The 26,140-nt window shown below is 44.6% G+C and overlaps 1 protein-coding gene across 1 annotated transcript in view; it reads left to right on the top strand.

Annotated features, from left to right (window-relative positions):
- The first annotated feature begins 1,285 nt into the window (after window positions 1-1,285).
- Window positions 1,286-26,140, top strand: part of LOC126267204 (uncharacterized) — a 40,845-nt gene continuing 15,990 nt past the window's right edge. The window contains exon 1 of the mRNA XM_049972175.1: window positions 1,286-1,479. The gene's annotated coding sequence lies outside the window, so the exon portion shown is untranslated. The remainder of the gene's footprint in view (window positions 1,480-26,140) is intronic.

Here is a 26,140-nt window from a genome sequence, read left to right as displayed (position 1 = left end):
GTCTGCGTTTAAACACTTCCGCAGGCCACCAAACTCCTGATACATGAACGTTATTGAACATATCTGGGATGCCTTCCAACCTGCTGTTCAGAAGAGATCTCCACACCCTCGTACTTTTACGGATTTATGGATAGTGCTGCAGCATTCATGGTGTCAGTTGCACTACCTCAGACATTAGCGGAGTAAATGCCACGTCGTCTTGTGGCACTTCTGCGCGTTCGCGAGGGCCCTACACGTTATTAGGCAGGTGTAGAGAAGTTGTAGCATTAGAAAATTGCAGCGTAATGCAGGAAGATCTGCAGCGGATAGGCACTTGGTGCAGGGAGTGGCAACTGACCCTTAACACAGACAAATGTACTGAATTGCGAATACATAGATAGAAGGATCCTTTATTGTATGATTATATGATAGCGGAACAAACACTGGTAGCAGTTACTTCTGTAAAATATCTGGTAGTGTGCGTGCGGAACGATTTGAAGTGGAATGATCATATAAAATTAATTGTTGGTAAGGCGGGTACGAGGTTGAGATTCATTGGGAGACTCCTTAGAAAATGTAGTCCATCAACAAAGGAGGTGGCTCATCAGTGTGGGGTCCGTACCAGGTCGGGCTGACAGAGGAGATTGAGAAGATCCAAAGAAGAGCGGCGCGTTTCGTCACAGTGTTATTTGGTAAGCGTGATAGCGTTACGAAGATGTTTAGCAAACTCAAGTGGCAGACTCATGCAGAGAGGCGCTCTGAATCGCGGTGTAGCTTGCTGTCCAGGTTTCGAGAGAGTGCGTTTCTGGATGAGGTATCGAATATATTGCTTCCCCCCTACTTATACCTCCAGAAGAGAATGAAAATTAGAGAGATTGGAGGGCGCGCGGATGCTTTCCGGCAGTCGTTCTTCCCGCGAACCATACGGGACTGGAACAGGAAAGGGAGGTAATGATAGAACGTAAAGTGCCCTCCGCCACACACCGTTGGGTGGCTTGCGGAGTATAAAAGTAGATGTAGATATATATGTACCAGTTCCTTTGGCGCTTCAGTGTACTTGGCAGCCATATTACTTTTGACAGACTGATCGTTTACGGAGGCCATTACACACTGTCCTCCCCGTCAACGCCGGCGTGGAAAAATTTTCCCCTCTCAGCTTTGACGTTGACGCTACGTCGCGTGTCGTTCAGTTCTGAGGCCTGCGGAAGGTTTCGACGTCTCCGTCCCGCCGTTGCTGCGCCGCCCACTGTCGGCTGGTCCTTGAGCCGCGGAGTGTCAGACGGCTCCGAGGCCGTGAACTCGGCGAGCTGCGGCCGTGTGCGCTATGAGGCGCTCGGCCACCGTGGGCGCCGGGTTCCTAGCGGCGGCGGAGGCAGGCGCGTTGCGCAAGCGGCCTGGCGGCGAGGTGAAAGCGGCCGCCGTCTGCCGAGCTGTGCGGCCCCACCACACAGCCAGCCAGCCGCGCAGTCCGCCACAGTCTGCGCGCCCGAGCACGGACAGGTAAGTCGCTGCCCGCCCGCTGAGCCTCCTGCACGTTAACTACACTCCTGGCCATTAAAATTGCTACACAACGAGATGACGTGCTACAGACGCGAAATGTAACCGACAGGAAGAAGATGCTGTGATTTGCAAATGATTAGCTTTTCAGAGCATCGACGGAAAGGGGGGCGCCGGTAGCGATACCTACAACGTGCTGACATGAGGAAAGTTTCGAACCGATTTCTCGTACACAAACAGCAGTTGACCGGCGTTGCCTGGTGAAACGTTTTGTGAAGCCTCGTGTAAGGAGTTGAAATGCATACCATCACGTTTCATAAAGGTATGATTGTAGCCTATCGTGATTGCCGTTTATCGTATCGCGACATTGCTGTTCGCGTTGGTCGAGATCCAATGACTGTTAGTAGAATATGGAATCGTTGGGTTCAGCAGCGTTATACGGAAAGCCGTGCTGGATCCCAATGGCCTCGTATCACTAGCAGTCGAGATGACAGGCATCTTATACGCATGGCTGTGACGGATCGTGCAGCCACGTCCCGATCCCTGAGTCAACAGACGGGCACATTTGCAAGACAACAACCATTTGCAAGAACAGTTAACGTCTGAAGCAGCTTGGAGACCATGGCTACGGTTACCATTGACGCTGAATCACAGACAGGAGCGCCTGCGATGGTGTACTCAACGACGAACCTGGGCAAAACGTCATTTTTTCGGATGAATCCAGGTTCTGTTTACAGCATCATGATGGTCGCATCTGTGTTTGGCGACATCGCGGTGAACGCACATTGGAAGCGTGTATTCGTCATCGCCATAGTGGCGTATCACCCGGCTTGATAGTATGGGGTGCCAATGGTAACACGTCTCGGTCACCTCTTGTTCGCATTGACGGCACTTTGAACAGTGGACGTTACATTTCAGATTTGTTACGACCCGTGGCTCTACCCTTCATTCGATCCCTCCGAAATCCTACATTTCAACAGGATAATGCGCGACCGCAAGTTGTAGGTCCTGTACGAGCCTTTCTGGATACATAAAGTGTTCGTCTGCTGCCCTGGCCAGCACATTCTCCAGATCTCTCACCAATTGAAAACGTCTGGTCAATGGTGGCCGAGCAACTGGCTCGTCACAATACGCCTATAAATACCCTTGATGAACTGTGGTATCGTGTTGAAGCTGCATGGGCAGCTGTACCTGTACACGCCATCCAAGCTCTGTTTGGCTCAATGCCCAGGCGTATCAAGGCCGTTATTACGGCCAGAGGTGGTTTTCTGGGTACTTATTTCTCAGGATCTATGCACCCAAATTGCATGAAAATTTAATCACATATCATTTCTAGTGTAATATATTTTTCCAATGAATACCCGTTTATCATCAGCATTTCTTCTTGGTGCAGCAACTTTAATGGCCAGTAGTGTAGTTCCGTCCTCCATAGCTCATTTCAACGATTCTTTTATCGAAGCGGTGTGGAATCATTTCACAGTATATGTGTACATTGTTAGCGTTAACAGTAGAAAAAACATAATTTTGTGGCCCAAGTGCACGCAATTAACCTCAAAAACATTTTTTAAAAATTGTATATCATTAGGTTAGTGCATAACTCCCTAGTGATTCTATTTCGCATGTTTGTATTCCCACTCACTATGCGTTTATTTACTGACTGCCATTTTTTATTTGTAGCTCTCCGGTCCTATCAGAGTTTACGTATTGTCTACATCTACATTTATACTCCACAAGCCACCCAACGGTGTGTGGCAGAGGGCACTTTACGTGCCACTGTGATTACCTCCCTTTCCTGTTGCAGTCGCGTATGGTTCGCGGGAAGAACGACTGCCGGAAAGCCTCCGTCCGCGCTCCAATCTCTCTAATTTTACATTCGTGATCTCCTCGGGAGGTATAAGTAGGGGGAAGCAATATATTCGATACCTCATCCAGAAACGCACCCTCTCGAAACCTGGCGAGCAAGCTACACCGCGATGCAGACCGCCTCTCTTGCAGACTCTGCCACTTGAGTTTGTTAAACATCTCCGTAACGCTATCACGGTTACCAAATAACCCTGTGACGAAACGCGCCGCTCTTCTTTGGATCTTTCCCATCTCCTCTGTCAACCCGACCTGATACGGATCCCACACTGATGAGCCGCCTCCTTTGTTGATGGACAACATTTTCTAAGGACTCTCCCAATGAATCTCAACCTGGCACCTGCCTTACAAACAATTAATTTTATATGATCATTCCACTTCCAATCGTTCCAAACGCATACTCCCAGATATTTTACAGAAGTAACTGCTACCAGTGTTTGTTCCGCTATCATATAATCATACAATAAAGGATCCTTCTATCTATGTATTCGCAATACCATATATTTGTCTATGTTAAGGGTCAGTTGCCACTCCCTGCACCAAGAGTCTATCCGCTGCAGATCTTCCTGCATATCGCTGCAATTTTCTAATGCTGCAACTTCTCTGTATACTACAGCATCATCCGCGAAAAGCCGCATGGGACTTCCGATACTTTCTACTAGGTCATTTATATATATTGTCATTGGAGGTAACGAGTCGAGCTGTGGACGCTAGAAGATGCAGTACCAAGAGGTGAAATCGGAATATTTTCGACATTTTCTTCTGTTTATGAATTCAATAGAGGGATAAACAGCAGCGGAGAGCAGCCAGAAGCGATGTACGGGAAATTGCGCCCACTGAAATTTGCGCCCAGAAGGGACAGAGGAAGGACTCACTAATCCCCTTTGCCTCGCAGGTAGAAGAGGTGATGGGCGTTTCCGTAGTCGCATACTCACGTCACACTATACAGAATGCTGCGAACTTAGGTGGTCAATGTTAGGAGCGCGTCGAGAGCTTTCTACAAGAAATCTATTCACTTTGCGGAGCCATGGAAAGTATGTCAGATCTTGTTTCAGATCCCAGTCATTTGATTCAAAACCCAGACACGAAACTTCCCACGATCATACAAAAATCAATTGGCAGATATCGTGAGATTCCTGAAGACGGCATCTCCGCACAAATTTGTTTACTAAGACGATTTCTTACGAAATCCAAACTTTACTTTGGTGCTGAGATTTCTGTTTCGACAGCGCTTTGTAAGAGAATTCTTTTATTCAAAAGTCAAATTAATTAAGAATTGTCTTTGGGCCACTATGAGTCAAGCACTACTGTCAAATTTAGCATTTAGCCAATAAAAAATGGGCTAGCTAAAGATATAGATATTTTTGAGGCAATTTAAAAATTTGCAATCGAAAAAGAGGGAAAAATATTCTTAGCTAGTGCTAGCCACCTGTGACTAAGGAGATCTTCGATTACTTGTTCTGCTTCCTGAATAATCAGTTAAACTGGTGTGTTTTCTTTTCTTTTTAATTCGTTCTACTTATTCTTTTCCGGCCATAAAAACTGTTTGCGGAATAGTTAACATAATACTTTGATTACTTAATCTCGCCTATGAAAAGACACCTACACAGAAATGTTGTATTTTATGCTTTTGTGAGGCTGAGAATATGGGGGCATGACAAAAGTCTGCACCGTATACCAAATTAAGTAGCGGCGCTACTGTGTGAACGTCACCCTGAATGGTCGCTAAAACTCCCTTATCGGAACTGTTGTGAGAGAAATATACAAGTCGCACGATGCCAACTCTTACGACAGCTAGAGCGGTACTATGTCCATCTGTTGAGACAGTCGGCTACTGTGATGTGACAGAGGAGGTCTATCGGGGCGCAGGTCGACCATGTCTGAGGAGCAGGTAGTTTGCAGTAATAACGACGTTCCGGGTCCGTGCCACAAAGGGGACAGGTCCACTAGTCACTCTCCACGTTCAGGAAGACCTATGCGTTTTGATGAAGATCGTTTAAACTCATGAATCCACAATGATCGACGTCAGTAAACCCGAGAACTGGTAGCTGTGAAGAAGTGTGATCATTTGACAATCCTGTGACATTTGCATGCAATGGAGAAGGTTCAAAAACAGGGTGTGTGGGTACCGCATGCTCTAAGCTAAAATCATAAAAATCAGCGGTTGGCCGTATGCCCATCTCTGCCAAGGCCTACACTGAACTGTTTACTCTGCGAAGGCCAACTAGTTCAAAATGGTTCAAATGGCTCTGAGCACTATGCGACTTAACTTCTGAGGTCATCAGTCGCCTAGAACTTAGAACTAATTAAACCTAACTAACCTAAGGACATCACACACATCCATGCACGAGGCAGGATTTGAACCTGCGAGCATAGCGGTCGCTCGGCTCCAGACTGTAGCGCCTAAAACCGCACCGTCACCATGGCCGGCTTTCAGTTTTTAACAGTCACCGTTTTTTTCTCCTGCTTTTGTTTGTTTTTCATATCTCCTGATTCTGTTTTTTAACTTTTCTGTAGGCTGCAGAGCGGCATATTGTGCTGCTGCCAGCACGCCCCCGGGTGGGGGGGGGGGGGGGGAGTTCTCTGCAAAGGACTAGGCCGGTCTAAAGCGCTGCAGTCGTGGACTGTGCGCCTGGTCCCGGAGGAGGTTCGAGTCCTCCCTCGGGCATGGGTGTGTGTGTTTGTCCTTAGGATAATTTAGGTTAAGTAGTGTGTAAGCTTAGGGACTAATGACGTTAGCAGTTAAATCCCATAAGATTTCACACACATTTGAACATTTTTTGCCTGGCCGAAGTATACACCTTCTGGTTCCTCTGAAACTTTGTTGCACTTTTTCGCCAGAGCAGGATCTCATCTGCCAATGGTGGCAATGATTCAGAGCTCCGACCAGTAAAACTCAAGCGAGTAAGTTAAACAATATCCTTTTGTCGTATATTTTCTCTGCGTTGAACGAACAGGGCTCTTACGACCGAAGAAAGGTAGAAAATCTTTTCCACTCGACGGCATAATTCTGAAAAGGGCCTAATTGATGCTCTGCTCTGCATGTAACACAGCAAGAAAGCGCAGACTCTCCAGAAAATAACAGTATGACCCATTGAGAAAGCCGGATACTCAAAGTTTAAACCGAACATTATTCTGAGGTGTCGTAACGAAAATTCACACGCCCTGTGGGAAACCACATATGCCTAGACGTCTCATTTCTTGCTAAAAGGCTTCTGCGAAGAATTTCACGTTTCTTTCCACAGAAAAAGCATGTCCCTTGTCCAGCCTGGAGAGTATGATCTGGGGAATGAGGATGACAACAAATGCCGGTCCATTTATCTTAAGCTGCGCATCTGCCGAACCACACCGACCATTCCTATCCTGTGTTGCTAGTGGTGATGAGAAATGCTGCCTTTGTGCTAACTTAAGGAAAGGAATGACTGAGTACAAACAAAACAGCAACTCCCCGCAAAAAGACCTGTGCGCATCCACAAAAGACGGATAAGTCTCTGGTGGAGAAGTAACGGTATGGTGTACTGCGAATTGCTTCCCCGAGGTTTAATCATCACTGCTGACGACTGAGACGTCTTCCAGACGCTATCAAAGAACAAGACTTGGTGAAGTGATGCTATTCCACGATAACGCAGATAACCCTCCGCCATACACACCACCAGGTGGCTTGCGGAGTATGGATGTAGATGTAGATGTAGAACGTCCGTCCGCATCCTCCTAGACGGACAAAACACACTATACAGGTACTGGTTGGAAAGTCATTCCGCACCCATCTTATTCAGCTGATCTTGCACCCTCAGATTTTCATCTTTTCTGCTTTCTGTTGAACAACCTTAAAGAAACATCCTTTCTGGATGAAAAAGCTCTCCGAAAACGGTTTGACGAGTTCTTTCACCTCAAAACCACGTAATTTCCACGGTCGCGGAATCGAAAAGTTGTCCCAGAGTGGCAGACTGTTGTAAATAGTGATGGAGAATACACTAATCAGGCAGAACATTATGATAATGAACCTAATAGCTGGTATGTCCACCGCTGGTATGTCCAACTTTGGCACAGTTAACAGTGGCGATGCTTCGTGGCATGGAAGCAATGAGGCCTTGGCAGGTGGTTGGAGGGAGTTGGCACCACATCTGCACACAGACGTCACCTAATTCTCGTAAATTCTGGGGAGGGGCAGGGGGGGGGGCTACCAGTTCTGACGCCACGTTCAATCACAACCCAGATGTGTTCAATTGGGTTCAGATCTGGCGAGATGGGGACCAGTGCTTCAATTGGAACTTGCCACTGCATTACTCGAACCACTCCATCACATTCCTGACCTTGTGACATGGCGCATTATCTTGCTGAAAAATGTGTCTGCCATTGGGAAACTTGCTCGTCATGATGGGGTGTATGTGGTCTGCAACCAGTGTACGATACTGCTAGGCTGTCGTGGTGCTTTGTACGAGTTCCACTGGACCCGTGGATACCCACGTGAATGTTTCCCAGAGCATAATGGAGTCATCGACAGCTTGTCTCTGCGCCGCAGTGCAGGTGTCAAGGAGCTGTTCGCCTGGAAGACGACAGAGTCGTGCAGTTATGTCTCCATCGGCATCAGACCGTGCAACGCTCTGCCACTGCGCCAACATCCACTACCGATGGCCACGTGCCCGTTTCAGTGTAGTTGCCGATGTCTTGGTGTTTACATTGGTACATGCATGGGTCGCAGGCTGCGGAGGCCCATCGTTTGGAGTGTTCGGTACTCTGTGAGTTCAGACACAGCTGTACTCTGCGCAGCATTAAATCTGATAGTTCCGCCACAGTTCGCCGCCTGTCCTGTTTTACCAGTCTGCCTAGTCTACGACATCCGACACCTGTAATGAGTGGTGGCCGGCTAATCCCACGACGTCTGGGCGTGGATTCACCGTGGTTACGCCACGTGTTGTAGAGACAACATACCTCGTACAGCAGACAGTCGTGCAATTTTCGAATTACTTGTGCCGAGCCTCTGGACCATCGGAATTTTCCCTCGATCAAACTCAGGTAGATCGTGCACGTTCCCCATTCTACACACAGACCACATGCTCACTAATAATACATGCACCGTGCATGTCTCTGACTAGCAGTCGTTCCTCGCCAGGTGACATTGCTGCCGTTTGGACGGGTTTATTTCGACAGCAGTTCGGAGGCCATAATGTGCTGGCTGATCAATGATGGTGATGACTAAAGTGTCTGTTATATCAATCTTTAAAACTTACTTTACTGTCAGACTATTCATGTTATCGGGAAAATAGTCAAAACTTTTTGTTGCTGCAAACTGAATTTCTTTCTGAGATACTGACAGCCTCTAATAACGGGTAATAAAGGTCATTTTTCCCTCTAGTGTTGCGGGTATGGACATCACCGTTCTTCTAAAATTGTGATGGATTATTTATGACGAATTTCATTAGCTCCTTGGAGTGGTAACTACATCACGTCCGTGAGTGAACGCCACATATTATTCCTACTCCGCGCATTTGTGCGATCAGTACTTTCTAACCCATGAATTATCCCAGAAAATTATTCCATAACTCATTGTTGAGTGGAAATAGGCAAAATATGTCAGAAGGATTGTTCGTTTGTTTCGAAGATTACCAATTATAAGAAGACAACGTCTGAACTGCGTGCCACGCGGTTTGCGGAAACCCAAGATCGAATTTCTCAATCACGCTTGCGCGCCAGGCCAAAATGGATTTTTGGTAGCTCGATCAGTTATCGGTTATCCGAGCGACAGTTGTTTCACACGAACCTTCTACTTCTTCCCCGCCTTTTGACGTTCCTCTGCACAACCGGCATTCGGTAAATTATTTCTTCTTTAAATGTTCAACTCTGAGGTTGGTTTGAAGCACAGCACCACTCCTCTCTTCCGTCTGCCTTCCTCTTCATTTCCACGTATGTGTTACATCCAACGTCATTCATGATCTGTTGCATGTATGACATCCTTGGTCGCCATCGCCGATTCCTTCCTTCATTATCTCCTTCTGCTATTGTTCCAATTATGTTGTTGTGTTGTAGGATGTGCCCGACAAGTTTGTCTCTTCTTGTTTGGATGTGCCTCCACATATATCTGGTTCCCTCTACTCTTCTAAGCATCTCTTCATTTGTTACTTTGTCTCTGCAGCTGATCTTCATCATCCTCCTATAGCAACACATCTCCAGGGCCTCTAGTCGTCTTCTCTCTTCTCTTACAATTGTTCAAGTTTCACATCCGTATAGGGCCACACTCCAGACGAAAGGTTTCATGATTCGGTAAATTGGCTCTAGTGATGTTGGTGATACTGGGTGATCTGGTGCCCTTCCTTACGGCGCCACTTCCCGAAGGGCGGAATCTGCATGCGCCATCTAATTTATTTTTTTCATATGGAATTTAGCCCAACTTTGCCTCCCACTGTATAAAGTCTACTTATTAGAAAAAACTGTTATCTAACTTAGAGTCGCACGCTAACCTTTGACTAAACAGAACCGAATTTGAACTGATCTGTAACTGATCGAAATGCAGTTTGTGTTTGTACTAAATGCACAAGGGAAGTAAAACAATCATCTGACCCTAATCAAAATTTCCACTTGCCTCGCGTCTTGACAACATTGTTGCAGATTTCTCAAGGTACAACAGCAAGTAGGCAGCGGCTAAGCTAGATTTCTGTTTCTAAATACAGTCAGTACATATTCGAACTGTTGCATGTAGTAATACGTAATGATAAACAGCATGGTGGGGAGAGTAACTGATCCTATGAAATGATATTCCCAGACAACGATTTTAGAATGAAGTATATATTCAAGAAGACAGAGGAATATTTCACGTTATATTCACATATAACATTGGTCTGATGAAAATTATACTTAACAAGTGAACAATGATTTAAATAGGTCAAAATGTTAACGAATGATATGTATAAAAATCAAACAACTCAATCAATTCATATTTTAACGCGTAACTGAGGGGAGTGGGGTGGTCTTTCCTTCAGTTCTGAGCAAGTTAACTGGCTGGCAATAATCATTCCTAGCTGCGCAGTGCTGTAGTATTACTTGAAACTTCTTCACTCCAAATAACATTAGTCAAACCTTATGTTCCTTTCACCTTTCATTGTATACATCGTACTGATCCTTGCTGTCCTTTCTTCGTCTAACAGATACAATCACAAGTCCACACAACACTAGTAAATGCGTCGATCGCCTGCCACACTTTAAACGTACCAGACTGCACAGAGGCAAAGAGTATACCACGACAAGATCAAAGATTCTTTAACAGTAACGTAACTTGCTCTCTATCTGACGTGCACATCGATGACAAACAAAAATCAAAATGACATGACGACCTTACAAGAGTAATCCCTTTCTGAAGTGGGAGAACATTATCTAAATATCTGTGTAGCGTTTATCTTAGGCGGATCGTGGGTACAAGGCCCGTGTTTGCTTCCTTGGATGAGGGAAACCATCTACAACCTACGTCCAGCCTGGGCGACCTCCCCCCCCCCCCAAGCTGTCGTCGTTAAACAACTAATCCACGAGGCGGATTTAGTCCGAAGCAGCCTCGCCTTCCCGAATCCCGGAAGCAGCTCTTTATCGCTCTTGGCTTTGCGGGAGGATCAGTTGTTTCATACGAACGGTGTCGGAACTCAGCCTTAGGACGCGCACAATGTCTTGTGCTGGAACCAACATCTCGATCAGCTCACTGCTGGCGGCATTTACTTGCACGCGGCTACTTCTGCAATACTCTTCACCTGGTCGTAGTTGTACCATTTTCGGTAAAGGTTTCAGTATTGCAATGGTGAAATCAGCAGTCGCGCTTGGTTAGACTGAAAGATATGTGAAAGCAAGTAGTATTTCAATCCACATGTTGCTGTAAAATTAAAAAAAAAAAAAGTTAAAAGCATTTCGAGAGTAAGTTGAAAAATGGCTCTGAGCACTATGAGACTTAACTGCTGTGGTCATCAGTCTCCTAGAACTTAGAACTACTTAAACCTAACTAACCTAAGGACATCACACACGTCCATGCCCGAGGCAGGATTCGAACCTGCGACCGTAGCGGTCGCGCGGTTCCAGACTGTAGCGCCTAGAACCGCTCGGCCACTCTGGCCGGCTTCGACAGTAAGTAATTGAATTTACAGGCTGAACACGAATGGTCTTGTATTTGTCAGCAATTGCTTGTGTCTAAATGTCATGAATTGACTCATTATGGTCATTACACCCCGTCAGTCCAAATACTTTTGTGGATGGACTAATACAAAAAATAGAGCTACGATGTTGGTTTTAATGTTTCAGGGGTTGTACATAGTCTCCCCCCCTCTCCCTCCCTCCCCCCCCCCCCACTATAATACGCCCATATAGTCATGTGAAACTATCTGGAAAATCCTCCTTCGGGATGTTGCTCAAGTCGTGTGTCACTTTGGCTTCACCATCGGTTATATCGTCAGAGTTTTTTCCCTTTGTGTGAATTTCTACACTTTGTCGTTCTGTAGTAGGTTCGTTCTGATAACACCAAGTCTCATCACCCGTAATGGTTTTTTCCAGAAAAGAATATTGTCTGTGGTTTGGATTTCAGTCAAGTCGAGGCCGGCGTCGTTTTTCTTCGGGAATCGAGGTGTGCGAGAGAAACTTTGAACACACTTTTCCCTTCTTCGGAAGATTTTGAAGGATGCCTTGAATGCTTGATTCAGAGATGTTACTCCACAGCCTTCCGGTAACTCACTGATAGAATGCATAACTGTTGTTTACATTGGTAGTTCAAGATGATGCCGCATTTACTATGCTGGCGTCGCTTATCGTCGTCGACGGCTACAATTCGATTCGGACTACGCACAGCTTTTTGTTGCAGAGAATAGCATTGCAACTCAACTTATGGATGTGTTTCCGATGGCTTCACAGATCAATCCTGGCATCGAACATACGTCCACACAAATCACATTGAATGGTTAGAGGAGGGCAGTTTTGTAAGTTACGGAGGTTTCTTGGTTGTCGCTTGGACTCTTCTTGTCTGGGGCTTTATTCTTCTAACAAGTTGACAGCGTTGGGAGCAGTGTTCCCCACAGTAAGCGGTCCACAGCACGATCTTCCCATGTTTGTATGTTTGTGCCAGTTGTCTTCATAATGCGTTGCAGCTGGTCCTCAAGGCGCTCCTAGGCTTGCGAGTGTTTCTCTGACCTCTCTCTGATGGGCGCGCTTGATGCAGCGCCTACTATCGATTTGCGCACTACATCTTTGCCCACCAGCGTGCTGGCAACAGCTTACGCCCGCACAGAAACAGTTCACACCAACAACACTAATGCATTGTCGAAGACTTTTTACCTGTCACAGAGAACTGCAACTCAAATCACTTACACACCCACCGATGGCGTGTACGTGTACAATGTTATATTGACGTTCATCCATTTTTTGATGTTGTTGAGCAAGTCATGAAATATTTTTTAAAGTAACACACAGCCATTTGAGTGCTTTATTGTTTATTTAAGTGTAACACAGGTTTCGGCCTTTTATGCCATTTTCAGGTATTTGATTTTAAATCTTTAATATATATTGCAGAACACTTAACATGATTCCAGGCTCAAAGTTCGCCTTACATTAAGAGAAATGGTTCAAATGGCTCTGAGTACTGTGGGACTTAACTTCTGAGGTCATCAGTACCCTAGAACTTAGAACTACTTAAACCTAAGTAAGCACATCCATGCCCGAGGCAGGATTCGAACCTACGACCGTAGCGGTTGCGCGGTTCCAGACTGTAGCGCCTAGAACCGCTCGGCCACCTCGGCCGGCTAAATTAAGACGCACTCCCACGATTATTTTCTGCTCTGTTAGAAGATGGTGATTTTACATCTGGTATTTCTTGGGGAGGTAGTATTTTTCTTAATTTATAGCTAGCTTAAAACATGTTGAATGTCCTGCAATATACGTTAGAGACATAAAATCAAATGATTGAAAATGACATAAAAGGCCGAAATCTGGGTTGTACTTAAATAAACAATAAAACACTCAAATGGTGGCGTGTTTCTTTAAAAAACATTCAACCATGTCTTCTGAGTGCTTCACCGTTTTTGTCAGACATTGTATATCAGCATTTATATCTCCCTTTCCATCGAGTCAAGATAAACTGCGCACCTCTTCAATTCTATAAAGGAAATGAGTACGTTCGTGGTCAGTCGAGCACCACACATTTTCCTTCACTTCACTGAAAATCATTTCGTCCACATTAAGTGAATGCTGGAATCAAACAACATCCGAAATGTAGTGGAGAGTATGCAGGGACTGAAAATCGTTTGTGGGAGCTGGAATCCGGCAACCAAACCTTCATTTGCGGAATCAAAGTAGATGTGTTCACACGACCGACCAGGACCGGTAACGAGAAATCGTCACACCGAAAACCGGGTGTGGGAGTCCGTGTCCTTCTGCCTACTTCATCTTACCCCACCTCAGTTTGCTACCCATCTCTCTGTCGACTTGCACCTACCGAATATTTTCCGCTGTTTTCCTCCGCCCTCGGTAGTGGCAATAACAGGTAACATAAACTGATTATTGCAGTTCGCAGTTTCATTTGTTTATCGTAACAGTTACGGTTAAGTCGTAACTAAAATGTTCGTACTTGAACTTAACTTCCTGTTAAATGAACTAAGCACGCTTCTGATACTTGTGTAACAAAGGGCACTGTCTCTAAAAAAGAAGTAAATCGTTTCATATTCGATCTTAAATACTTTAACATTTGTAAAGTAGGCTTTATTTCTCTTTCATGTTCTTATTTTTATAGCCAGTCTAGTATTGTTGTCTCTGTATGAAATGACACCTTAAGTTTTTACATGGATATGCGCCAGGTGATCAGCTTCTTGGATTAAAATCGAACATTATCCTTTCATCTCTACAAACAATCCATGTTCTGCGTTCATAGGTAGCACACCACGCGTAGTACACGTCCACCGCTGCGCTCGGTGACCACAGCACAGTTGCGACACCTGAGGATGGGCTTATGAGAGATAATAAAAGAAATTTACAACTGAAGCGGTATTTTCAACGTCTGGCCTTTTATCTCTGTTATTTTTACTTACGAGGCGTGTTTTTTTTAAGTAAGTACCGTTTTGAAATTAAAAAAAAGACGTGCTAAGATATCTCAATAATTTTATTTTCACATGAAAGCCTGAACCTTAATCTACGCACTGACGCCACTACAGTCTGATTATTCCTTGTTTACGTTGTGTACTGAGTGAAGATGCCTCCGATAATTGTGAGTCCCGCCGACTGTGAAGTACGGCCTGTTGTAAGATTTCTTACTGCTAAAGGCCTAAGAGCGATCGACATTCATCGTGAGATCTGTGCAGATTGCGGAGAAAACATTATGAGTGATGTAATGGTAAGAAAGTGGGTGAGAGCATTTAAAGATGGCGGCACAAATGTGTATGATGAACAACGGAGTGGGCGTCCTTCGGTCGTTAATGAATGTTTGGTGCAGGAAGTGGACAATAAGGTGAGAGAAAACAGACGCTTTACGGTTTCCTCCTTGCGGGATGTCTTTCCTAATGTTTCTCGTAGTGTTTTGTATGACATTGTGACCGAGCACTCAAATTACTGAAAATTGTGCGCACGTTGGATACGAAAATGTTCACGGATGTGCACAAAACCAAACGTTTAGACAGTGCATTGACTTTCCTTGAGCGGTACCACAACGACGGTGATGATTTGTTAAGCCAAATTGTTACGGGCGATAAAACTTGAGTTGCCTACGTCACACCAGAATCAAAGGGACAGTCCACGGAAGTGGAGCAAGGGCATCGTTTTGCTGCAAGAAAATGCCCGTCCGCATGTGGCGAATCAGACCAAAGATCTCATCACATCTTTTCGATGGGAAACTCTAGATCATCCTCCGTACAGCCCCGATCTTGCAGTGGCTACCATCTGTTCCTGCGCTTGAGGAAAAGCTGGACACGGCCAGCGACTTCAAGACGATGACGAAATCAAAACAGTGGTGATGCAGTGGTTAACAAGTCAGGCGGCAGACTTCTATAAGGAGGGTATTCGAAAACTGGTACAACGTTATGACAAGTACCTCAATATTGACGGAAATTATGTAGAAAAGTAGATTAAGGTACAGGTTTTCATGTAAAAATAAAATTATTGAGATATCTTAGCACGACTTTTTTTAAAATTTCAAAACGGTACTTACTTAAAAGTCACACCTCGTACAATCCGTCTTCTTGGCCCAAAACCCATTTTTTATTCCACGTTAAAGCTCTCTGTTGTAGCTTACAGTCAGCTTCGTGATAGAACTGTTTATATTTAGACGGGGAATATGGTGGTGAGATCTATCTTCAATGAGTTAACTAAAATGAACGAAGAGTGTAATGTAGACGCAGTTATAGATGATAAATGCAAAATGAAGTCGGACGCTTTGCAGTTTGGTTAGACGTTGAGTCCGTGTGGTTCAGTAGCAGAAGGCCGTGACTGCTAACGTCTCCAGCCTTGGCGAGGCCTTCGGGCGTGTGTGTGTGTGTGTGTGTTTGTGTGTGTGTAAACGCGTGACGAACGCTGCGCATCTGCGGTCCGCATTCCATACGGCACTTCGTGGCGCTGTGCGAGTATGTCTGCTGGGAAAGCCAACAGGCGAAGTGCTGCTTTCCTGTGACGATCAATTGCGGATGTGCGTACAGTGTTAGCGATAAAGGGGGCGTTCTTACGTGACTGATAGATAAACGGTACCAGAAGATCGCTAATAAAACATGTGAATCCATCACGTCTGGATAAGTGATGTTATGATATAATTGTATTCAACTCACCGCGATTTTCATAAATACGAGATCGATTGGGGCCACTCGATCAGTTCCCAATAGTTGGTTCCAGCTGGAAACTCCCTTGTAAACTTAACCTAAAATTCTACATAATGAAATTTGGTTCTGATGTAACATTGCAAACGCTCTCGGTTCCTACGTAAAATTGCTTGAAATTATCCACCCCTTTCCATATTGATCTTTTTACTTTTATATCGTCGTATAGTTCGAATTTTCGTATTTGATTTCTGTTTTACAAATTATTTCCAGCTTTACTAGCATGTATTGGAAGAAAGTACAACTTCTTATTGTCTGTGAATAATAGTTTTTGTTGGGGGGATATCTGCCAACACCTACCCTGTAAAGCCAGACTGGGGAACACAGCTCATCTTAATGTTCACATAAAAAACCCTTTTAAGTTATTCATCTATTTCCGTCGAAGCAAAAGTCTGAAATGCATCGATTCTTATAATAGGTATTGCTGAAAAGGCGATGTTTTAATTTCTGTTAACTAATTAAGCCTAGTACAGAGGCATAGAGTTGTTTTCCCTCGCTCCGTTTGCGAGTGGAACAGGAAAGAGAATCACTACCAGAAGTACAAGAAACCATACATCGTAGGCCTCAGAAGGCACCAGCCGACCGCCGTGTCATCCTCAGCGGATAGGGATGCGGATGTGGAAAGGCATGTGGCCATCGTTCTCCCAGCCATATGTCAGTTTACGAGATCAGAGCAGCTACTTCTCAGTCAAGTAGCTCCTCAGTTTGCTTCACAAGAGCTGAGGGCACCCCACTTGCTAACAGCACTCGACAGACCTGGACGGTCATACACCAATAAATTTTTATATCCTTGGAGACCATGGTCGTTCACTATTGTAAGAAAATGAAACGCCTACAACCTTCCTTGTGATCTTATTTATTGTGTACCTACCTGTTTCGGCGCTTCAACACGCCGTCTACAGTCCTTAGTTGATGCTATAGTGGTTATCACGATCCATACACATGCTGCATCAACTGTCAACTGACCGCTCCAGTCAGTTTCCAGCTGATAGGTGGAATGTTGATATCACAATTACAGATAGCCTGCGTAAACCAGTTATGTCGGCCACTAATGCAGCCTACATATGGATTGTCATAGCCCCTTCATCATCCAAGTGTTAGCTTAGCCGACAACACTTTGGTGATTTTGTTGGAACTGGTGTTACCATTGCTAGAAGACCGTTGGCTAAGTATTTACTAGGGATCCCAGAAAGTAATGTTGGTCATTTATCAGCTCATTGTGTACTTATGAGTACTGCCAAAGACATTTTAAGGTTAGAGTGATTTGATTACTCGTAAATGATTAAATTTAACATCTTTTTGCAATTTATGGTGAAGTGGATAGCCAAGTACCAGAAGAGGTTCATATAAGGCATTGAATGCCTTTTTAGTTTCGCAAGTTACTACCAAAAACATTTGGCGGTCGTAAATGCCAAGGGTGGTTTCCTAAGTTCAAATTCTCTAATTTTAATCTTTCTGCACCCAATCGACATGGAAGACGAAAACATGTTAAGGGCGAAAGTGTAAGCAAATTCGTGTCAGACAATCAAGGAATAGTCAGAGACTCTTAATTAACCTTGGTCGACCATCCAAGAACGTCTGCAGCAGATTGGTAACTACCAACATTGTTAACAGATCCACAATATGCAAGTTATAGCTTCAGTGACACGATACGGAAGCCCTGTCTGATCGCTTGATCACTGAAGATGAAATATGAGTCTTCTGTGAAAACCCAAAACGCAAACGGCAGCGGCACTCTCGGAAAGAACCGCCACGAAATAGAGCTAACTGAGATGTACACCACAAAATGAGGCTTTTCTGTGTTTGGTGGAATATTAGCGCTGCTGCTCATTTTGAAGTGCTGAAACCTGGACAAACTGTGTATGTGGACGTTTACTGTGAACCCCTACATTGAGTAAATCAATCTTTAATTGAAAAGTGCGCAGCGATTGACATCATAAAAGGCGTTATTCTGCTACACGATAATGCAAGAGCGCACTGCGCAAGACGAAATCCGGAAAAAATTAATTAATTGGGCTGGGAGGTATTGCCTCACCCACAACGCTCGCTCGATATTCCGCCAACGGATTTCCGTTCACTCCGATCTTCACATATCTGAGTGGCAAAAAACTTCGAAATGTGGGTGATGTCCAGAATGTCATCTCCAGATATTTTGTGCAAAACCCAGTGAATTTCTGTCGACTCGGCATTGAAAATTTGCTCACTAAATGACAAAAAATCGTTGATAATGACGGCGATTAAATCACTGATTAAAAATAAAAATTTGTTAACAATCTGTCTGAATTTAATGTTAAAACCGACGTTACTTTCCGGTCCCCCTAGTAGATGTGAAAACGTAGTTGTAGTGGGCTGCGTGCTGCCACCGAGTTTCATATGGGCGCAACACAAGCATGAAGCCTCACTGTAGGCACATTAATGACAGTCATCTACAGGGTGTCTGATAGGTCACTCCTTTTTTAAAATAGTTATAATTTTTTAATTTATGAACCAATGTTCTTACAACTACTTCTGTTAGAAACTTCCACGTACGTTCCATCATTCTCTAAGCATTTTTTAAACGAATTGGTATGTGCGAAACTGCTGCTTGCAACATATTAGGTGGAACATTGGCTAACACATTGGGTATTACTGCTTCCAGTTCATCAAAGTCCCGCGGCTTTCTCTTGTATGCCTCCTCCTTAGTCCACACCCTGTATCACCTCAATTCAGTTTACAGTGATAAAAGCTATAGAAAGAATAATTTAAAATTAAGAATAGAATTTTTAGAGGGGAAAATAGTGTAGAAACAGAGTTCGGTAACTGCAGATCAGAATTATAGTATATCAGCAAGTAGTTTAACGTCTAAGTACAGCAAAGCTACGGAAGCTCCGTCATGGAGGAGGCAGTGACGTTAAACTCTTTTGATGAAAAACCTATAAATAGTCCTGATCGTCATTATTGCCGCATTTTTTTCCTTGATTGTTTCGTTAAAGGGCGGGGAACCCGTGTCAGCCAGCGAGACAATAATTAGATTGGACCTACCGTGTTCAGGTTCACGATAAACTGTCAGAATATTACGGAGATTAAAAGTGATGTAGTGTACGATCTCTGACTGTTGGTAGCAACGGAGTATTAAGCGGATTTTAGGACTTTAGTGCTAGATTGGAACTTTACGGACATATAGACGACAGAAACTCAAATTATCTGCTGATACGAGTGAATTCAGAGGTACCGGTATTCAGATATTAACGTGTGGACTTTGAAAGTGTCGTGTGCCGTTAGTTGCGAATCTGGGCGTAGAGCCCGTGCATATCGGCATTTGCGAACTGTTTAGATTCCTCCAGGCTAGGAACCTTTTAAATAGACCATCATCCATCACCATCTTAATCCTTGAAGATAGAGTGAAAGTGAAATACAAGAGTGTTGTACTTATTTCACTTACCCAGTACTAATCAGTGAAGGTTTTACGGAACCAAAGCTATTCAGCAGTAAGTCAGCACCATCTAGCGGAAAGCATAGGCATTAACTAACACGCTAACTGAAGTGAACGTTTACGTGTTTTACGGACTGCTTAATATGAACTTTTGTGACTCTTTGACGTCCCCACTCCCTCCGAAAGATGGCGCAGGCTGTCTTAATCATAAAAGGGGAGAGTTTTAGCCGGGCAGTTTACTAAATAAAAGCGATATTTACAAGACTCGCAGTAATAGCAAAACACAAGGCCCGCACCTCATCGGAGAGTCGTCGCTGTCACGTCGGGAAGTAAAGCCGGAAAACGTACCGACGATACGTATCTACGAGCAGACGTCGACGTGGAGTACCTAAAAAGGGAACCACAAGAGAGTTGGGGATGCTTCAACCCAGAAAAAAAATCACGATGCATCGAATGAGGGCTGCGGGCTGGCCATTTGTGTGCACCACGTCAGCCTGTCCAACGATCGGCAGCCGGCCACGGTGGTCTAGCGGTTCTAGGCGCTCAGTCCGGAACCGCGGGACTGCTACGGTCGCAGGTTCGAATCCTACCTCGGGCATGGATGTGTGTGCTGTCCTTAGGTTAGTTAGGTTTAAGTAGTTTTAAGTTCTAGGGGACTGATGACCACAGATGTTAAGTCCCATATTGCTCAGAGCCATTTGAACCATTTTGTCCAACGATCTGCAGTCATTCGCGGAAATCATCTGCAGAATGTGCACGTGCTCCATCCTGCATGAAGTGAAGCTGTGGGTTATTCCACTGTGAAAGTACTGGTCATACGAAATATTGCAGCGTTTCCAGCTATCTTTCCCTATTCACTGTGTTCCGCGGAAAGAAAGGACCAACAGTTTCGGATGACGTGATACCACACCATACTGTCACCTTCGGACGCCCCTGTGCTTTTTGAACACATTCGTGAGCGTTTTCGTCTGCCCAATAATGGCAGATATGCTTGTTTATAAATCCTCCAATATGGAAAACTGACTCATCAGTTCACATAATGCTCTCAAAAAGTTCAGGCCAATCATAATTCAAAACCAAGAAAACATCTCCAAACTCCATTCTTCTGTCACAGTCGTCAGGAAACAATTATTGCACATGGTGTGGCTTCCATGGGGTAAAAGTGAGATCTTTCTGAAGATTTATTGCAAGCATACAACACGAAAGACCACTTTCACGAGATACTTGATGCAGTGATTTCTTAGGCTCCTCGTGAACATTTCACGAACTCTGTCAACATTCCCTGGTGTCTTCGAAGTTTATGTTTTCCCGATCTTCTTGCATCGGTGGCACTCCCTGTTGTTAGTAATTTGGAATGGCGATTTTTAACTGTTTTTGCATCCAGTGTTGCATGGATCCTTTAGTTCAGTCCTCCACCACCTTTGTACACGCACCGAAGATCGCCAAACCTCATCTCTCTCTCTCTCTATCTCTCTCTCTCTCTCTCTCTCTCTGCCTCTATCTATTCTTTTAGTCGGTTGAGAGTCTTCGTGACCCCATGAACCAAAGCACACCAATGTCTTTCGCCCTGCAACTAATTTCTCCCGTAGTCTTTCCAGGCTGGAACACATTACTTTTGTGATGCCATCGATCCATCCCATCCCCTGAAGTCCTCTTTTTCTAGTGTCTTCGATCTTCCCCAGCATCAATGTTTCTTTTTTTTCAGTGAAACATGTCTTCTCATGATGAGTCCAAAATAGGAGAGATTTTGTTTTAGTATCAGATCTTCCAGGGAGCACTCTTTTTTTTTTTTTGCTCTAGTATTGACCTATTCATTCTCTTTGTAGTCCAAGGGATAATTTCTCCGTTACGCCTTTCTAACGGTCCAGGTCTCATATCCATACAACCCTCATAACGAGCTGCTATTTTGGCCCATTTTTCCGCAGTCAGCACAGGCGGCAATTTCCAACAGAAAAAAAGAAAAAAACATGATGTTAAACACAACCTCAAGGAGTGCTGTTTCTAACATAAAAGGCTCTAAGAAAATTGGGTCATAAATAAAGAAATTGTAAGTGTTTAAAAACAGGGAATGACTTATCAGACACCCTGTACAGTAAACAAAACACCACAAGACGCAAATCTTATAGACCGCATTGAAACGTCTCGTGGTGTGTAATCGAAGAAAACCCTTTCTGGTTGGGCAGCTGAACAAAGTCCCGGTGTCCATCAGCCAACAGTGCTACGCGAACCGTCCATTCTTTTCCTTTGAAAAGGCCAAGGCCGCTTTCCTTCTCCATGTTTACTCAGTCCAAGCATGTATTAAGGCGTGGATCCAGCGATAGGTTAAGGGGAGGGGGTCACTGTGGGGTAAGAGCCCTCACAAGCTCTTTATTTATTGCACAATAATATTGTGTCAGTATATTTAGCGAAAGTTTGAGGCCAAGAACGGCACAATGTTATGGCGCAGTATTAATGCCCGGGACGCGCCAGTAATAATTCAGCCCTCGTAGCGAACGTGTCGGCACTTGATGACGTAGTACTCGTATGTACTGCAGTTGCAATCGCCACACGCTGCAAAAACAAAAGCAACAGGAAGCGGCGATGGACGAAGAAAGCGTCTTGGAAGGCGTTCTGCACGCGGCCATACTAACATGCTAAGGGCTCAGGGAAGACTCGCAACAGAACCACGTAACTATAGGAATTTTTTAAGGATGAACGAGCAATCTTTCAACGAACACAGAATGTATACTGCCAATATACTCGTCGGATTTCACTTCTCACAATGCTGGAAGCGATCTATAAACCTGAAAAGAGTAACATATATTATTGTAGAATTTAGAGGATCGGTAGATAGCGCTGTTATGTATTTCTGCAATAAATAATCCAAATTTCTGAAATGAAAAAATAAGCAGTTGCATTATTATTCGCCTTCAGTTTAACATTTTTGCTGAGTGTTTCTACAGCTAATTACTGAAAATTTTAAATATTCAGTCAAACTATTCCCCTTAATGCGCTTAAAAACGTTTAGTTCATCAGCCCTTACTGATGTATTCACATTCATGTGGCGTCACTGTCTGAGTTGTTTTCATGTCCTCAAATGACGAAGTCTCGCTAGGATCTGCCGTGCAGTGCACGGTATCATCCTTGCACGGTACAATATATTGTGCAATATGTTGAACGAGCGTCAATATTTTGAAAGCTCTGCAATCTCGTTCAATACATTTCGCCAACCGACAATGCTGCTCTCAGACGGTCAATATTATTGTGCAATGCTCAGTACTGCTCAAATGGCTCAAATGGCTCTGAGCACTATGGGACTTAACAGCTATGGTCATCAGTCCCCTAGAACTCAGAACTACTTAAACCTAACTAACCTAAGGACATCACACTCAGTTCTGTACAATAAATATTGAGCCTGCGAGTGTCCCTTTACAGTTCTTCCCTCTCCTCACCCCTTGGAACCAAATCAGACTTCCTTCAGATTTTAACACGCCACACTCCTTCTCCGTAGTAAATGCCGGTTACGCACGCGTGTACGGTAGCAGTCAGCTCCGAGACACGGCGGTTGAAATTCTGGTGGTTCATGAAACTTTGACTGCCATTATTTGGCCGTCAAGGTTAGCAGAGTCGCTGGCGTAAAGATTCTGTACTCGACTTCTCATCAAGGACCTGGATTCATCTCCAAACCTTTCCGCATTGCCTCATGAAGTGGGGGATGTAACACTGTTCACGGTGACCCGTGCATCCGATGGGCACGTTGAACTTGGGGGCCCCCTTGGTGCTATTCGAGAGGCGTAGAATATGTGCTGGGATTGGGTTTTTAGTATTTATTCATTAGATTTCCTTTCAGTGCAGGATGTTTCTGTTGCTCTTCTCCATATCAACATCTCTATTGTTCCTAAATTTTTCTTTTCTTCGTTCCACAGTGTCCACTCCTCTCAACCACAGCTTTATATGCTCCAAATAACTATCTTTATGAATTAATTGCTTATTTCTATGTTTAGACGATTGTTTCTTGATAAATTACTCACATTTCTGAATGCTTCTTTAGTCATTGCAATTCTTGATTTAGTGCCCAACATACTTCTGTTGACACCTGTTATTGTACTTCCCAAGCAGCAAAAGGTTCGTTTGCGTCTATTAGCATTTCATTTCCTGTCTTAATGTTTACCCTCAGTTGTCTGTGCGATTTAGCTATCTCCGTTATATTAGTCTTGAATGTGTTTCTTTTTATCCTAGGAAGCAGCCAATTTTTTGACATATAGTGGATGTAATACACTACTGGCCATTAATGTTGCTACATCAAGAAGAAATGCAGATGGTAAACGGGTATTCATTGGACAAATATATTATACTAGAACTGACATGTGATTACATTTTCAGGCAATTTGGGTGCCTAGATCCTGAGAAATCAGTACCCAGAACAACGACCTCTGGCCGTAATAACGGTCTTGATACGCCTGGGCATTGAGTCAAACAAAGCTTGGATGGCGTGTAAGGTACAGCTGCCCATGCAGCTTCAACACGATACCACACTTCATCAAGAGTAGTGACTGGTGTATTGTGACGAGCCACTTGCTCGTCCACCATTGACTAGGCGTTTTCAGTTAATGAGAGATCTGGAGAATGTGCTGGCCAGGGCAGCAGTCGAACATTTTCTGTATCCAGAAAGGTCCGTACAGGACCTGCAACATGCGATAGTGTATTATCTTGCTGAAATGTAGGGCTTCGCAGGGATCGAATGAAGGGTAGAGTTACGGGTCGTAACACATCTTAAATGTAACTTCCACTGTTCAAAGTGCCGTCAATGTGAACGAGAGGTGACCGAGACGTGTAACCAATGGCACCCCATACCATCACGCTGGATGATACGCCAGTATGGCGATGACGAATACACGCATACAATGTGCGTTCACCGCGATGTCGCCAAACACGGATGCGACTATCGTGATGCTGTAAACAGAACCTGGATTCATCCGAAAATATGACGCTTTGCCATTCGTGCACCCAGGTTCGTCGTTGAGTACACCATCGCAGGCGCTCCTGTCAAGGGTAACCGCAGCCATTGTCTCCGAGCTGATAGTCCATGCTGCTGCAAACGTCGTGCAGATGGTTGTTGTCTTGCAAACGTCCCCATCTGTTGACTCAGGTATCGAGATCCGTTACAGCCATGCGGATAAGATGCCTGTCATCTCGACTGCTAGTGATAAGAGGCCGTTGGGATCCAGCACGGCGTACCGTATTACCCTCCTGAACCCACCGATTCCATATTCCTCTAATAGCCATTGGATCTCGACCAACGCGAGCAGCAATGTCGCGATACGATAAACCACAATGCGATAGGCTACAATCCGACCTTTATCAAAGTCGGAAACGTGATGGTGCACATTTCTCCTCCTTACACGATGCATCACAACAATGTTTCATCAGGCAACGCCGGTCAACTGCTGTTTGTATATGAGAAATCGGTTGGAAACTTTCCTCATGTCAGTACGTTGTAGGTGTTGCCACGGGCGCCAACCTAGTGTGAATACTCTGAAAAGCTAATCATTTGCATATCACAGCATCTTCTTCCTGTCGGTTAAATTTCGCGTATGTAGCACGTCATCTTCGTGGTGTAGCAATTTTAATCGCCAGTAGTGTATAAACGCTTTTGCATAGGGACTTCAGGAAGGAAGTTACACGCGTTATTGCTGAAGAAGAGTGGCGCATGGTCAAAACTGGGTATATAATATGGATTGTACGGAGACAGTCCCGCTACGGTAGGGATAACAGGTACAGTACAAGCCAGTACAACTCTAGGGGGCAAAACGTCCAAGTTGCACTTAGATTCACCGTGAAATCCTGACAATATACGTTGCAAATGCAGTTTTGCGACCAGCTGTAGTGAAACGGAGTAACAATCTGACCAGGGGCGCACGGACGTCGGTGATGCTGCTAGAGAAGGGAAGCCATCGACGTCGGCCACAGGCGATAATGTCTGGGCAATCGAGTATCCGATTCGCAGCAGTCGCAGGGTAAAGAGATTTACTGACAAACAATGGTCTTCGAACGGCTCCGTGACCAAGTTGCGTATTTCTGCTGTCGAAGAACTAAATTATTTGCAGGACATTTCGAGGGTTACCAAGACATGAGTACGATGAGAAATAGTGTAATGCATCTGTGTCACTTTGAACTGTAGTGCACCATACAATAAAAGTTATTTTGTCTTGCCATGATACATTTCGAAGGCCTAAGTAAGAAAAAACTACAGTAGATGTGATAATGAAGTGCACTGTATGGTAGAGTTCACAGCTCGTGGTCTAGTGGCTAGTGATGCTGCCTCTGGATCACGGGGTCCCGGGTACGATTCCCGGCAGGGTCGGGGATTTTCTCTGCCGGAGACTGGGTAATTGTCCTCATCATCTCATCATCATTCAGGGTGTGCTGCGACTGGAAATGGAAATATTTGTCGCTGATGAGCATGATATTGAGCGCCCCACAAACCAACATCATCAGCACGGTATGGTAGAGCGTCTCAAAGGATATACATTGCCGCATCAGACGCACTAACTATTCTCGCGACAGTGCAGGGTGATCGCATGAAGCGAAAATGGCGACA

Source organism: Schistocerca gregaria, chromosome 4 (assembly GCF_023897955.1).
Source record: "Schistocerca gregaria isolate iqSchGreg1 chromosome 4, iqSchGreg1.2, whole genome shotgun sequence".
NCBI classification, from domain to species: Eukaryota; Metazoa; Arthropoda; class Insecta; order Orthoptera; family Acrididae; genus Schistocerca; species Schistocerca gregaria.
This window is presented reverse-complemented; position numbering and strand designations above follow the sequence as displayed.